Source organism: Elephantulus edwardii, unplaced genomic scaffold, assembly GCF_000299155.1.
Source record: "Elephantulus edwardii isolate Elephantulus edwardi_28Jun2011 unplaced genomic scaffold, EleEdw1.0 scaffold00439, whole genome shotgun sequence".
NCBI classification, from domain to species: domain Eukaryota; kingdom Metazoa; phylum Chordata; class Mammalia; order Macroscelidea; family Macroscelididae; genus Elephantulus; species Elephantulus edwardii.
In genome coordinates, this window is record NW_006400189.1 from 96,526 (window position 1) to 111,079 (window position 14,554).

Genomic DNA, 14,554 nt, shown 5'->3' on the forward strand with positions numbered 1-14,554 from the left:
GACTGGGATAATTGGGATGGGAGTGTCGGAGATAGTGCGATTGGCACAGGACAGAGCGGATTTTAGGGCTGTTGTACATAGGGTCGCTATGAGTCGCAGGCGACTCGATGGCACATAACAACAACAATAGCATACTTGGACCAAGAAGCAGTCCTCAGAACACAGCAAAGAAACATTGCTTGTTTTAAAATAAGGAAGAATGTGTCAGGGATGCATCTTGTACCTATACCTTTTCAATCTGTATGCAAAACAAATCATTCAGGAAGCAGGGCTTCATAAGGAGGAGTGTGGCATCAAGATTGGAGAAAGACTCATTACCAACCTATGATATACAAATGACACAACCTTGCTTGGTGAAACTGAAGAAGACCTAAAACACTTACTGCAAAAGGTCAAGGACCATAATCGTCAATATGGATTGAAGCTTAATATCAAGAAGACAAAGATTCTCACTATTCGACCAACTAGCAGAAACAGACAGAAAAGAGATTGAGTTTGCTAGAAATTACAGCTTGCTCAGCTCTACAATCAACACTCTTGGCACCAGCAACATGAATTACATTGGGAAAATCTGCTGTCATAGAACTATCCAGAGTGCTGAAAAGCAATGATGTCAGTCTAGAAACTAAGGTACACCTTACGCAGTCCATGGTCTTTGCAATTACTTGTTATGTTTCAGAGAGTTGGACAATGACTAAGAGTAACAGAAGAAATTTGGAAGCCTGTCTGTCTTGGAGAGGGTGAAACCAAATCTGTCCTTTGAGGCTAGGATCTTGAAGTTCTGTCTCCCATACTTTGAGTTCATGACCAAGAGAGACCAGTCCCTGGAGAAGGACATAATACTCGGAAGGGTGGACAGACAGTGTAGGAGAGGAAGACCCCAGATGAGATGGATTGAGACAATAAATCAGTCAATGAAGGTTAATATGCCAGAATTAGTGATGTTGGCTCAGGATAGGGCATGATTCAGACTTATTTTGCACGGGGTTTTTACGAGTTACAGGTGACTCAACGAAACATAACAACAACAAAAACAATTTAACATCATGCATACTTGTAGCAGATGGACCCTTAAAGTTCCCTTATTTTCCACCTGTTCCTTATTAGAGACAATACTCATTTTAGGACTTTGTTGTTGTTATGTTCCATTGAGTCACTTACCACTCAGAGTGACCCTATGTACAACAGCTCTGAGCACTGCTCTATCCTGAGCCAGTTTCATTGTCTTTGACACACTTACCCCCATTACCTCAGCCACTAAGTCAATCTATCTTATCCAGGCTCTTCCTCTCTATTCTGCCTGTCCACCCTTCCAAGCATGATGCCCTTCTCCAACGAATGGTTCCTCTTTGCAACATGCCAAAAGTATGTGAGAAAGAGCTTCAAAATCCTTGTCTCCAAGGTATAGTCTCGTTTACCCACTCTAAGACAAACTTGTTTGTTCTCTTAGCAGTGCATGATACGTTCGGTACTCTCCTCCAGCACCATAACTCAAAGGCATCAATTAATTCTTCTTCTATCATCCTTAGTCATTTTTCAACTCTTTGAGGAGTAGCAAGTAATTGCTAAGGTCATGGCTTGGATCAGGTGCACTTTAGTCTCTAGAATGACATTGTTGCTCTTTAGTACTCTGAAGAGGTCCCTGACAGCAGATTATCCCAGTGCAATTCATGTTTTGATTTCCTGGCAGCTGGTACCAAGAGTGTTGATTGTGGAGCCAACCATGCTGAAGCTGTTAACAGTCTCAGTCTCTTTTCTGTCTATCATGATGTTGTCAATTGACCCAGTGTTTAGAATATTTGTCTTCTTGATGTTGAGCTTCAGTCCATATTGAAAACTACAGTCCTTGACTTTCTGCAGAAAACGCCTCAGGTCCTCAACAGTTTCAACAAGCAAGGTTGTGTCATCTGTGTAACTGAAGTTGTTGATAAGTCTTCCTCAAACCTGATGCCATATTCCTCCTCCTAAAGTCCAGCCTCCTGGATGATCTGTTCCTATATAGTTTTAAAAGGTATAGAGATAGGATCCATCTCTGGAGTACACCTTTCCTGATTTTGAACTATATAGTTTTCTTGCTCTGTTCTGATGACTGCCTCCTGGTCCAAGTATAGGTTTCAGTTAAGCACAGTTAAGCACAATCAAGTGTTCTGAGATTCCTATTCCTCTCAAGGTTAGCCACAATTTGTTGACTCACACAGTCAAATCCCTTTGTATAAGCGTTGAAACACAGATTTTTCTCTGATATCCTCTCTTTTCAGCTAAGACCCATGTAACTGACTATAATGCCCTTAGTGCCATGGCCTCTCCTAAACCCAGCCTGCACATTAGCATTTTTCTGTTGATGTATTGTTTCAGTCATTTTTAGATAAACTTTAGATGATCTTGCTTGCATGTGATACTAATGATATTGTCACCTTTTTCTGGAATGTGAATAAATATGGATCTCTTCCAGTCAGTTGGCCAGGTAGTTGTCCTCCAGATGTCCTGACATGAGATTATCCAGAGCAGCATTTGTGCATTGAAATATGTCAATTGATATGGCATCAATTCCTTGGGCCTTGTTTTTTTGGAATTCCTTCAGAGCATTATTTTAGTATACTTGCCTTTTTTTTTCCTCTTTGAGGCTATATGCCTTCTTCAATGCTTGTGCTCAAACCCTGCATCTTATTTTTTTTAATTTAAGTGTTGTCTATTTAATTTATTTACATTTTTTTTATCAATTACTCATGTTCAAGTTCAAATTGAGGCCAAAGAAAACTAAGATAAGTCCAGGAGAATCAAGGTATGACCTTGAATGTATTCTGATTTTTTTAATTTTTATTACATTTTATTAATTTTAATGAACATTTTTACAGAGATTTTGGATTTCCATTCATTTATTGTTGCACTATTTTCTCTACCCCCGCCAGTTCGTTCCTCTTTTCCCCCCCTTGAAAGTCTGTTTTAATTGTCCCATTGCCACAGTGCTTGTCAAAGCCAGTTCTGATTAATCTCCTTTGTCAGTGTATCCTTTGCCATTCCCTATCACTCCTCCCTGAGAGACTTCACCCTGATTCATAAGGAAAAGGGGATGGCGTATTCTCTTAGCTACTTCCTGCTGAAAAGGGATGTTGTAGGTTTCAGGGTGAAGATCTTCTCTCACTACTCTAAAAGGCTCCTTTGGCAATAGGAAACATGTAGACTATGGTGGAGATTGATTTTGGAATTTAGATGCACTGTTATCAATTGTGCTTAGCGAGCCTCTGCACCCTGATGCCTCTTGCTTAGCACACATGCGCAGCAGACTCTTAGTGGCATGGTGGAAATGGTAAAAAAGTCAATTTGTTCCCAGGATCCCGGACAGCAGGGGGTGCTGGACATGGCAACCTGGCAGTTCTGCATCAACATTAGAGAATGACAACTTCCCGGATGTTCCCCCGTGGGACACCCCCAGCTCAGCAAGAGGCTGCTGCAGTGTGATGATGATGCAGACACTGGAAAGAAAAAGAAGAAAACTCAAGGGGATCACTTTAAACTTCACTTCTGAAAGAACTTTCAGGCCCTGTTAGAGTAGCAGAACCTGAGTGTGGCGCAGGGCCCCAACTACCTGACAGACAACTCAGGACCCCTATTCTGGCCCTATCGCCCCTTCTGTGTTGTTTGTGGCTTCCCCTCCTTATACACTTGCATCAGCTGTGGTGTCCAGTACTGCACTGTGCGCTGTGTGGGACCCACAAGGAGACCAAGTGTCTAATGTGGACTATCTAAGTCTGGATTCCTGGAGTAGAAGGCTTTCACCTCTGGCTTCGCAGGGACATTGGGAAAAAGAATGAGCTTCCTGTGAAGCAAGGTAGGAGCCATCCACTCACTCAGCAGAACTTGTGTCTTCTTGCCAGGGAGATCTGCCTTATTCCCTGTGGTGGGGAAGTAGGCTGAGCCTTCACTGGGCTGTAGTACTAAAAGATCTAAGGGGGTAGGGGGAAGGGAGAGAGGGCACTAAGCAGCTTCTCTCACTGGTCCTTCCATTCTTCTAACTCCTAAACCTTCCTTTATTAGAGATACTGTGTTTCTTCTTCCTTTCCTAGTTTTCTGCATTAAGTTTCCCAAATATTTCATCATCACCTTAAGCATTTTCTGAAGTCACCTGCAAGTCTCTCTGTAGAGTACTTGACTCCTGCCACAACTCAACAGGGAACATGAAAGCAAAAGCACATCACTTACCACCCTGCTCCCCTGTTCAACCTCCTTTGGTTTTTGTTTTGTTTTGTTCTTTGTTTGATTTTTGTTTTGTTTTCACTGTGATGCAGAGTACAATTTTACTGTGCATGGAATTGGGCCTACTAATAGGCAATGGACTCCATATTATCTCTCACTTGATGAGAGTCTCTAAATGCACATCATATAACTTCCTTGAATTTGTTTCTGTTCTGTCTTGCCTTGATTTCTTTAAATCTCCACATACCTATTCAATGTTATTTTTGTATACCAGGAAGTTGGGACTGACCTGTAGCTGGTTTTCAGAGGCAGTTAATGGCATGGGAGGAGACTGCCCATTCTTCTCCTGCTATTTAAACTGTATACTGAGCAAATTATTTGAGAAGCTGGAATTTATGAAGAAGAACGTGGCATCAGGATCAGAGGAAAACCCATCAACAACCTGTGTTGTGCAGACAACACAACCTTGCTTGCTAAATGTGAGGAGGACTTTGGGCACTTGCTTCAGATTAAAGACTACAGCCTCCAATCTTGATTACATCTTATCATCAAGAAGACAAAAATCTTCACCCTAAGGCCAATAGACAACAACATGATAGATGGAGAAAAGATTAAAATTGTCATCAATTTTACCTTACTTCGATCCATAATCAGCACATTTTGGTACTGTAGTTGTGTGTAACATAGAGTCAGAACCAACCAATGGCAGATTTTAAGAGGCAATTAACTGCAAGGGAGGAGATGGCCCACCCTTCTCCCACACAGCACCTGCTGGCTTTGAACCAAGTGTCTTCAGGATTACAGTGGAGTTTCTTGCCACTAGGCCACCATTGCTGCCTTTTGGTACTAGCAGTGAGGAAATCAAAAGACATATATATTGGAAAAATCTTCCATAAGGGACCTCTTCAAAGATCTGACATTGTTGTTGTTGTTGATTGCTGTCTAGTCGAGCACAACTCATAGTGATCCTATGAACAAAAGGTCCTGAAGCCTCTCTACAACTATTGACATTTCTCAAAGTTCATAGAGTTTCCAGATGCATGTTGTTTAGGAAGTGGGTAGATGCATCTGATTCAGATCATGGTCTTTTCTGTCACTTGTTATACATACCAGAGTTGGACAATGACTAGGATAACAAAGCAATGTCTTTAAATTCTGATGTTCGAGAAGAGTACTGAATATCCCATGGACTTCCAAAAGAAATAACAGATATGTCTTACTTAGAGAAAGAACAATCAGAGTGGTCTTTAGATGAAAGAATGGCAAAGTTTCACTTCACATACTTTGGGCAAGTTGTTAGGAGAGGCTACTCCTTGGAAAGGAACATAATGCTTGGAAAATTAGAAGGTCAGCAAAAGAAAAAACCCTCAACAAGAGGGATTGCCACAGTGATGGCAGCAATGGGTTTAAATATGTTAGAGATAATGAGGATGGCACAGGAAGGTTGCTATGAGTTGTACTTGACTGGAGGCACATTAGAACAATACTTCTCTTGGTTAATAAATTCCTGATAACAGCCTTGAACTTTGATCCTTTTTTCTTGGACTCCTCTATTCCTATCTACAGAGGGTTCAAACTTTATACCCAGTGTATCTCTATAGACCAGTGCTTTCTAAACTGTAGTTTTAATCTACTCATAGTAATGATGAGCCTTGAAAATGTAGACGAGATTGAGGTGATGGTGGATAAGGTGTTATTCCTTCAAGAGTTGTTGTTGATGATTGCCTTCAAGTCAAGCACTACTCATAGTGACCCTATTGCACAAAAGGCCTGAAGACCCTCTACAACTATTGACATTTTCCAAAGGTCATAGAGTTTCTGGAGGCATGTTGTTTAGGAAGTAGATGCCACTCCTGCTTCCAAATCTGTCATAGTATGTTATTATTGTTATGTGTCATTAAGTCACCTTCAATGTATAGCAACCCTATGTAAAGCAGCTTGAAACCCTTCCATGTCCTGAATCAGTCTCACTATTTCTGACACACAAAACCTCATTGCGCCATGTACTGTATCAATTCATCTCATCTGGGGTCTTCCTCTCCTGCACTGTCCATCCACCCTTCCAAGCATGAAGTCCTTCTCCAAGGACCAATCACTCCTAGCCACATGCCCAAAGTAAGTGAGGTAGAACTTCAAAATCCTAGCTTCCAAAGAGACACTTGGTTTTACCCTCTCCAAGACAGACCTATTTGTTTTCTTGGCAGTCCATGGTATGTTCAAGACTCTTCTCAAGCACGACAACTCAAAGGCATCTATTTTTTTTTTTCTTCTGTCATCCTTAGTCATTGTCCAACTCTCTGAAGCATAACAAGTAATTGAAAAGACTTGTCTCTAGACTGAAATCATTGCTATTCAGCACTCTGGAGAGTTCCATGACAGCAGATTTTGCCAATACAATTTATCTTTCGATTTCCTGACTGCTGGTGTTAAGAGTGTTGATTGTGGATCCAAACAAGCTGTAATCTCTTCTCCATCTATTACAGTGCTGCCAGTTGGTCCAGTAATGAGAATCTTTGTCTTCTTGATAGTGAGTTTCAATCCATATTGAAGACTACAGTTCTTGACTGCCCATGTTGGGTGCCTTCAAGGGTAGAGTGTTTCTATTCAAGATGGTGGAAGACTTGGAGAAAAATTGTATTGATTGTTGTCCAGCACAATAACTGTAATTACTCCCATTGAATTTTACACTTAAAGTAACACATATTGTAATATATATATTTACCACATTGAACCTTAAAAATGTAGAACATGTTGTTTGCTGTTGAGTCAGAACCAAGTCATAGCTGACCCTCCAGTGGTTTTTCAGAGGCAGTAAATTGCATAGGAGGAGATTACCAATATTTTGCCCTAGAATAAGTGGTAAATCCTAGCTGCAGGACTCTGGGGTTGTAACATAGCTTCTTACTACCAGACCACCAGAATTCCCTATAGAGTAGGTTGTTGTGTGCCATCGAGTCAGAACTAACCTATAGCTGACCCTCCATCAGGTTTTCAGAGGCAGTAATCACACAGGAGAAAAGTTTCCATTCTCCCAAGTATTTGAAATAGAATAAAATTTAACAAAATAATTTTCCCCAAGTACCACTTCTTTACCAATTTAGATGCCTCTTATTACCTTCTTTTGTGCATTGCCCTAACAAGTACTTCCAATACAATCTTGAATAGGAGTGGCGAAAGTGATTATTCTAGTCTGGTCCCTGTTCATGAGGGAAATGCCTTTAGTCTTTCTCCTTTGAGAGCAATGTTGGCTCTTGGGTTTGCGTATATCCTTTTTACTATGTTGAGGAAATTTTCTTGATTTCCTATTTTGAGTAGTATTTTGATGAGGAAGGGATGTTGGATATTTTCAAAGGCCTTCATCAATTAATAGGATCATGTGGTAATTGTGTTGATTATTTTTCTTATGTTGAACTGACCTTGTATTCCTCTTTTAATCCCAATTGGTCACAGTGATTTTTTTTTATACTGTTGGATTCTATTAGCCAGAATTTTTGTCAAGGATTTTTGCATCTATATTCATGAGAGATATTGGTCTGTAGCTTTCTTTCTTGGTAATGTCTTTGTCTGGCTTTAGTGTTAGGACTGGGCTTATTTCATAAATTTATTGTAGAAGTATCCCCTTTTTTCCTAGTTTTTGAAATAATGTAAGTAGAATTGGTAATAGTTCTTTTTTGAATGTTTGGTAGAATTCAACTGTCAAGCCATCTGGGCCAGGACATTTTTTGTGGTGGAGTCTTTTGATGATCTGCTCAATTTCTTCTTTTGTGGAAGATGAAAAGAAAATCTATACACTGAGAAAAAACATTTAGTAACAACATCTCAGACAAGAGTCTCATAACAAAAGTTAACATACTGATAACACAATTACCAAATGAGCAGAAGATATGAAAAAAACTCTTCACAAAAGAAGACAGAGAGTCAACAGACACATGAAGAAATGCTTAAGATCACTAGAAATAAGACTGATGCAAATTAAAACCACAGTGAGATAGCATCTCATTCCAATAGCAGTAGCAAGGTTCAACAGGACAGAAAGTAATAAATGTTGGGAGGATATGGAGAGATTGGAATTGTCATACACTTTTGATGTAATTTTAAAACAGCATAACCACTGTGGAAGGCAGTGTTGCATTTCCTCAAATAGCTGAACACAGAAATTCCATATGAGTCTTCTTTTTTGATGGTAGTTAACAACAACAGCATAGAGCTCTGTTGGTCTAGTAGATAGAAAGTTATGCTACCAAGTAAAAGGTGGGTGATTTTAATCTGCGGCCCTCAGGCCAGGTTTTAATAGTTTTGGGTCAAACATTCTTCTAAGTGAGTTAGCACTCGTCTGTTCATTTGCGGTACAGAGGTAACTTGTGTTTGCTATGATGCTAAACACTGTGACACTGGTATGCCAAATGCGATAATGGTTCCCCATGGTGGACAGTGTTTGGTGGAACTTCCCGTTAAAACAAGGTTGGAAGCACGAGTTGCATCCAATTCTGAAATAGCTTGCCTCTGGAAACTCTATGAACTTGGGGAAATGATGACAGCTATACAGGTGTTTAGGTCTTTCATTCACAGGGTTGCTATGAGTTATCTATGACTCAGCGATGCTTTAAAACAACATAGAGAGAGCTCTGGTGGCCTAGTGGAAGAAAGTTAGCGCTACAAAGTCAAAGGTGAGTGATTTTAGTCTGTGGCGCTCAGGCCTGGTTTTAATTGTTTTTGGTCAAACATTCTTTTAAATTGTATAGAACTGGTCTGTCCATTTGTTGTACAGAGGTAACTTGTGGTTGCTGTGATGCTAAACACTGTGATACTGACGTGTAAAGTGTAATAATGGTTACACATGGTGGACAATGTTTGGCGGAGCTCCTCAGTTAAAACAAGATTGGAAGCAGGAGTGGCATCCACTTCCAAAATATCTTCCCTCTGTAAACTATGAACTTGGAGAAATGATGAAACTTATACAAGTGTTCAGGTCTTTTGTTCATAGGGTCACTATGACTCATCTTCGACTTGATGGCACTTAACAATAGCAACCTGTTATTGTGCTGTTAAAAACATACCCCCAAAATAGAACTGAGACACAGATATTTGTGAACCAATGTTACTAGCAGTGGTACTCACAATAGCAAGAAAATGGTAACAGCTTAATATCCACCAACAAATGAATGGATTGAGAAATTATGGTACATTCACACAATGGAATATGATGCAGAATTAAGGAGCAAAGGTTTTGTAAAATATTATGTTTGGTAAGGGCATACGCTAGGGATGTGTCCTATCTCAATACCTTTTCAACCTGCATGCAGAACAGATTATTCGAGAGGCTGGGCTCTATGAGGAGAAATGTGGTGTCAGGATTGGTGGAAGATCTATCAACAATCTGCATTATGCAGATGACACAACCCTGCTTGCTGAAACTGAGGAGGATCTGAAGTGTTTGCTGCAGAGGGTCAAGGACTGCAGCCTTCAATATGGATTGAGGCTCAATGTCAAGAAGACAAAGATTCTCACCACTGGACCAATTGACAGCATTAGGATGGGTAGTGAAGAGATTGAGATTGTTCATAGCTTTAGTTTGCTTGGCTCCACGGTCAACACTCTTGGCACCAGCAGCCAGGAAATTTAAAGACGTATTGCAATGGGAAAGTCTGCTGTTAGAGACCTCTCCAAAGTACTGAAGAGCAATGGTGTCTCTCTGGAGAGTAAGGTGCATCTGATACAGGCCGTGGTCTTTGCAGTCACTTGTTATGCATCAGAGAGTTGGGCAATGACTAGGGAGGATAGAAGAATTGATGCCTTTGATCTGTGGTATGGACTGCTAGGAAAACAAACTGATTCATTCTGGAGAGGGTTAAACTCAGTGGCTTCTTGGAGGCCAGGATTCTGAGGCTTTGTCTGTCATGCTTTGGACATGTTGTAAGGAGGGGCCAGTCCTTAGAGAGGAACATCATGCTTGGGAGGGTGGAAGGGAAGCACAGGAGGGGAAGACCCTCTATGAGGTGGATTGATTCAGTGATTGGGGTAATAGGGGTGGGTGTATCAGAGAAGGTGTGATTGGCACAGGACAGAGCAGGGTTTAGGGCTGTTGTACAGAGGGTCGCTATGTGTGGCAAGTGACTCAGCAGCACATAACAACAACAACAGCAACATATAAAACAAAGGAGAGAATTTAGGAAGCATTATACTGAGTGAATTCAGTCGCATAAGGTCAAACTATGTAAGACCAATATTTTAAAAATAGATCATTAATAAGATATGCATAAAAATCCAAAAGGGTATAGGGAGTTGGGACAGAGGAGACAGAGAGAGGGGATGAGAAGTAACTAGGATAATGAAGTTTGGTAATCAAAGGGAGTAGGTGAAGGAATTAGAAAAGATCCAATGAGGACCTGAAAGGATATGGTAATAATGGACAGAGATCAATGCTGGTTGAATTCATAGCACATGGTACCTATAAGTGATCTTTTAAAAGACAATGTGAATGTAGGAAAGCGTGAAACACAATGTACACAAATAATATGCAATGTACACAAGTTTCATATTCAAACTAAAATAAAATAAAGTGGAAAAAATTCCCCAAGTAATTGAACTTACTGTGAATTTTTTTTTCTCAGTGTTGTGTGTGTGTGTGCACTATGCCATGATGAAAGATGCTTATTCTGAGTGAGAGTAAAAAAGTTAGAAACAGTAAGAACCAGCATTCTCTTGATTTTCCTGGTACTGAGTTATTCCTTGATTTGGAGACCATGTCTGTCAGAGTAATCTTGTTAACTAGGCCTTTTCCAAATGAGAATATTCCCAACACTGAAAAAACTTTGTACCATAAACTTCCCCAAACTGATGCAAATAACTTCCAATTTGCCATTTCCTTAAACCACATATGTATCTCATTATATTATTTAAAACCTCCAAGTTAACCTGACCCCTATCTGGTTATCTCTAAGGTTGTAAAGAAAGATTGCTTGCTTTTCACCAGAGGAGCCACTGATGGATTCAAACAGATCGAGATTACCACCTTTGGGCTAACAGTGCAACTTCCTATAGATTACATCACTAAAACGCTTTAATTCTGGGGGTTTTTATTCATATGCTGAAGATATTCCTTTTAGATGATTTTGCATTTGTTCTATCCTTCTTTAGAATAAACTCTGTACTATTCATTTCTTGCCACTTCTGTCTCTTTAGTATTTTTTCCATTCTATATCCTCCAGATTATGCAACATTTAATAAAACCAGGCAGACCATTTTCATACTTAAAAATTCTTAGTCAATCTTGAACTTAGCCTACTCTAGCAATGAAAAAGCTCATCTTTCACGGATCACTGAGGCAGGTATTGGCCTCCAAAAAATAAACAAAAAAATTGGATCATCAAACATAAACAAAAATTCTAAAATGGGAAGTTAAAATTAAAAGTTGTTGCTAGGGCTGTTGAGTTGCTTTTGAGACACAGTGATCCTACATGACAGAGCCAGACTGCTCCCATAGAGTTCCTAGCCCTAGTCTTTAGGGAAGCAGATTGCCTAGCCACCTGGGGATGGGTAAAAGCCCTGGCCTTCTGGTTAGAAGATAAATGCCTAATATTGTAGCACCAAGGATTCTTAAAATGAAAGTTAATGCCTGATAAGTGCTATACAATGTTATATTTCTACTAAACTTCAGTCTTGAGTGATGAAGCAGGAATCACTGAATTTTGCTCCAAGACACGTGGAACTGCCTTTTGTAAGAACTAGAAACAAAACTTGTTCTCTTTTCTATATGTGATAGGTAACTATGCTTCCCCTGTGCAATGGGCCTGTTTAAGCTTGTTTAAGACCTATATTACTCACTTCATCTCAGAAGCTACAAAGGTCAAATCCATGATCCAGTCCCAGCTAGTGTAAGGACTCTCTGCTTTTTATCCAGGTCCCTTCTTTAATTTTTATCTTTATTTCTTTTTATATCATTTTGTTCAATTGTTTAATGTTCACTCTTACTGTATGTACTATAAAGTCTGAACTGACCCATAGCTGATCCTATTGGGTTTTCAAAGGCAACATACTGCACAAGAGTTGATCTGCTCTGTTATTGCTGTTATTTGCCATTGAGTTGCCTGCAACTCATAGTGTCCCTATGTATGACAGCCCTAAACCCTGCTCTATCCAGTCCCAATCTTATTATCTCTGAGACTCCTACCCCGTTACACAAGTCACTGAATCAGTCCATCTCATTGAGTCCTTCTCTCTTGGGCTGTTCCTCCACCCTCCCAAACATGATATCTCTTTCAAAGGATGGTCCCTCATTCCAACACGTCCAAAGTATGTCAGACTAAGCTTAAAAATCCTTAACTCCAAGGACCAGCCTGGTCTCACCTTTTCTAGGACTAACTTGATGTGCTCCTAGCAGTCCACGGTATATTCAGTTCTCTTCTCCAGCACCACAGCTCAAAGGAATCAGTTCTCCTTCTATCATTCCTAGTCATTCTCCAGCTTTCTGATGCATACCAAGTAACTGCAAAGACTCTGGTCTGTATCAGGCACACCTTAATCTCCAGATTGACATCTTTGCTCTTCACTACTCTGGAGAGATCTCTGAAAGCCAACTTTCCCGAAGCAATTAATCTTTTTATGTCCTGGCAGTTGATATCAAGAATGTTGACTGTAGAGCAAAGCAAACCAAAGCTGTTAATAATCTCTATCTCTTCACCATCCATCATGATGCTGCCAATTGACCCAGTGGTGAGAATCTTTGTTTTCTTGATGCTGAGCTTCAATACATATTGAAAGCTGCAGGCCTTGACTTTCTACAGCAAGTGCTTCAGGTCCTCCTCAGTTTCAGCAACCAGGGTTATGTCATCTGCATAATGTAGATTGTTGATGGGTCTGCCTCCAATCTTCATGCCACATTTTTCCTCATAGAGCCTAGCCTCCTGAATAATCTGTTCTCCATATAGATTGAAAAGTTATGGGGATGGGACACATCCCTGGCATACACACTTCCCAATTTTGAGCCATGCAATGTTTCCTTGCTCTGTTCTGACAACTGCCTCCTGGTCCAAGTATAGGCTTTGCACAATAAACTGTTCTGGGATTCCTATTCTTCTCAGAGTCTCTTTAAACTCTTTCTGTAAGCAGATAATTAAAAATTAAATAAAGGAGGGGAAACATATTTCAAAAGAGTGAAAGAGTTATTTGGGAATAGCAAAGAAACATCATTCTTGGAAAGGTGGAGGGTTAGGGAAGGAAAGGAAGACCTTCAGAGATGGAGTGACTTCAACAATGGGCTCAAATGTCAAAGATGGTAACAATGAATAACGATGACACAGGATAGCACTGGATTCAGATCTGTTGTTTCTAAGGTCACAATGAGTCTTAACTAGATGGCATTTAACAAAATCAACAAAAACACAGAGGTAACGCTCATTTATTCATTCATTTCTTACTGGTTCTACCGGTATCCATTTACAAACATATGGCTTGGGGGAAAAATCCCACCCTAAATGTTTTCAGAAATGAACCATAGGGCATTGATTTCCTAGACCTCAGAGACTAATGGAAAATACAGAAAACATGTAATTATTGTTGGGTGCCCTTGAGTTGATCACAGCTCAGCAACCTGATATACCAAAATATTTAGTTGTTGTTCTTAGGTGCCTTTGAGTCAACCATGACTCAATGCACAGTAGCTCTGAACTTTGTTCTATCTTGAGCCAATCTCATTGTCTCCCACACACCTAATCCCATTAAATCAGCAACTGTGTCAATCCACTTCATTTGGGGGCTTCCTCTCCTGTACTGTCTCTCCATCCTTCTAAGTATGATGTCCTTATTTAAGCTCTAATCCCTCCAAAAAAATGCCTGAAATATTTGATATAGAGGTTAAAATCCACCTTCAGAGAACAACTTGGTTTTACTTTCTCCAGGACAGATCTGTTAGTTCTTTTGGAAATCCATGATATGTCCAATACTTTTCTCCAGCACCACAACTCAAAAGTATCAATTTGTCTTTTCTTATCCTTAGTCATTATCCAGTTTTCTAATGTTTAGCAAGTAATTGCAAGGATCATGGTCTGGATTAGACATACCTTAATCATTAGTTTGACATCATTGCTCTTTAGCACTCTGGAGAGGTTCCTGACAGAAGATTTTCCTAATACAATTTGTCTTTTTATTTCCTTACTGCTGATGCCACCAGTCTTGATTATAAAACTGAGCAATCTGGTTGGAAAGCCCCCCCTCCCCACCATCTTTGAATTTTGTGGTTGGTGTGAGGACCTCACAGACCTGGCGCAGTAGAGAGAGGGAGTGGTTTTGGACACAGGACACACCTCTGAACCGTTGACCTGTGCCCTGCAGGTACCAAGTTTACAACACCCATCCCCCCCAG

General features: G+C 40.2%; 1 pseudogene; it reads left to right on the forward strand.

Annotated features, from left to right (window-relative positions):
- Positions 1 to 3,295: 3,295 nt before the first annotated feature.
- On the forward strand, positions 3,296 to 3,747 carry LOC102854411 (annotated as a pseudogene).
- The last annotated feature ends 10,807 nt before the right edge of the window (positions 3,748 to 14,554 follow it).